The sequence below is a fragment of the Nannospalax galili genome, unplaced genomic scaffold (genome assembly GCF_000622305.1).
Source record: "Nannospalax galili isolate Female #2095 unplaced genomic scaffold, S.galili_v1.0 scaffold22760, whole genome shotgun sequence".
NCBI classification, from domain to species: Eukaryota; Metazoa; Chordata; class Mammalia; order Rodentia; family Spalacidae; genus Nannospalax; species Nannospalax galili.
In genome coordinates this window covers 3,300-5,808 of record NW_008345342.1, presented here as the reverse complement: position 1 = coordinate 5,808, position 2,509 = coordinate 3,300, and positions in this window count along the sequence as shown.

The following is a 2,509-nucleotide window of genomic DNA, read 5'->3' as shown; positions in this document are numbered from 1 at the left end:
AGGGTCTCCCTATAGCTCCAGCTGGCCTGGAGCTCACTCTGTAGACCAGGCTGTCCTTGAACTCACAGAGATCGGACTGTCTCTAAAATAATGCTTTTTAAAAACAAGTTAGAGCAATGTAAAACATGTGAGAACAATGTAAAAACCTAAAACAGTTCCTTTTAAAAGCCAGTTACTATGCCCCTCGTGGTGGCTGGTGGCTCACACCTTTAATCCTAGCAGAGGTAGAGGCAGGTGAATTTCTGTGAGTTCCATGCTAGCCCGGGGGGCTACAGGGAGACCCTGTCTCAAAAAAGACCACAGGGAAAAACACAAAAAAAAAAACGCGAGACAAAATAAAATGCCAGTTACTAAATGATACAAAAAGAGCATTTGTTTCAGATTTTGCAAGCAGTGACTCAGGGTGACCAGGTACCAAGGAGAAAAGACTGGTGGACCGTGGAGAAAAGCTGCTCTGTGCCCAATGAGCATCTTGGGGAGAATGAGTCCCCTGAGGTTGGAGAGTGTCACCTCTGGTAGGAATTTGCTGAGAGGAGGGACATGAAGGGGAATGAGAAGTTTGCTGGCTCAATAGCTTGCTGGTCAGCTTCTGTGGCTGGGAGAGACGGGAGAAAACAGGCAGGATTTAAAGGAGTTCAGATAGAGTACTTCAGATCTCTGGCCACTATGTTTCTATGGAGTTATCTAAATCAATGAGAATTGGGATTCAGACCAGACATGATTGTTGTCCAATTTATATTGTGTCTAGGCCTCAGTTGCTAAATGAATTAAAGTGACAGGCTTGAGGTCAGTAAAGCCTAATGTTTTATTAAGGTTACTTCTAAGGCATGCCAGGGGCATATCCATAGGAACAGAAACCATTTTAGGCATGGTAAGAACGAAAGTCTATTCTCCCTGGCAGCATACGGACATTGGCTGCTAGGAGTCAGATAAATGAAATCTAGGAACTGGAACTGACGCCCCCTAGTTGGAGTAACCAAGATGGCAGAGCCAATGGCAAAAAGCCAACAAAGGGAAAAACCAAAGAACCATGGGTCTGAAAAAGGCAAAAGCCTAAGGAATCTTACCTTGGAGAATGAGTGTCCCTCACACTGGTGGGTCAGATGGTGAGGGTCTCTGTTCTGAAGGTTGGAGGGGATAGGAGAGTCAAAGGAAAGTTTTGAAAAACTGGGAACTGAGTTTACCCAAGACACCAATAAAATCCCTGCACAGGATTTGCACTGCTCACCAGAGCAGAGGGTGAGGTTTCCAGGTCAGGCTGGCAGCTGTTTAGCCCTTGCCCCTAGGTGTGGCTCAGTGGGAAGGTGAGAGGAGGGGAGGGGAGGGGAGGAAGGTGAAAGAAAGTAAGTTCGCCCAGAGGAAGGGGCTGGGACTCGGGACCCCCCAACCCCTCCTTGGTTTCTGCACCAAATGTTAGAAGATGTTAGATTAGGATTGACCAGGGTGAAGTGAAAATGAACAAGACTGATCTCAGGAGCAGATTGTTTTTGCTTAAGTTTCTCCTCAGCACGGAAATGGAGGCTCTGAAACACAGTATCAGCTTTTATGGAGTTTAGGAGGAAGGATCAGGTATTTCTCTGCAGTACTGTTTTTTTATGGTTTGGGAGTTTGGGACAATGGGTTATATGTGAACCCAGCACAGTCACAGGGTAAGGGGTTGCAGTTTCACACAGTTTTGGGTGGAGGGTTTCTCAACTTAGCTGGGGCTTTCCAAGCTGAGATATTTCTCCTTCAAAAAGGAGAGAAAACTGGGCGTTCCATTCCTAGAGGATCCCTGGGTATTCCCAGAAGAGTAATAAACACCTGCGCCCTTCTCTGTTCCCCCCCCCCCCGCCGCCCTGCAACATTCCTGTCTCCCTTGTTATTGCCACAGCTCAGAAGCTTCTTTCTGTTTCATTACAGTGAGCACATTCACAATCCACTCAGCTATTTTAGGTTTATTTTACACTGCTGTAAACTATATTCATTTACTACGCTTTTGTATACCAGAGCTTATTCCTCTCAGTGTACTTGGTGACCAACCTTCTCCTCTGCTCTCCAAAGACTCTGGTAAGAGAAATCTGTACTTCAGTGTTTACTATATAGTGATTCATGATAGCCAGGGTGTGGGATACACTGAGGGAAAATTGTGATTTTATATATATATCATAATTTATGTATATCTAAGTAAAATTAGTCCCAGAAAGTCTAACATTGCTGATCAATCATAGATGGACTAGCCAGAATTAGACAATATTTTGTATTTCTTTTTTGATTTGGAAATAATTTTTAAGTACCATGCAAAACCCAGTAATAAGTAATAAACATATTTAGAGGCTAGAGAGATGGCTCAGTGGTTAAGAACACTCGCTGTTCTTCCAGAAGACCCAGGTTTGATTCTCACCACTCACAGGTCAACTAACAACTGAGTGTAACTCCAGTTTCAGGACATCCAAAGCCCTCTTCTGGCCTCCACAGTCTTTGCACGACACAGGTGCACTTACATACATGCAGGCAATACACTCATTCA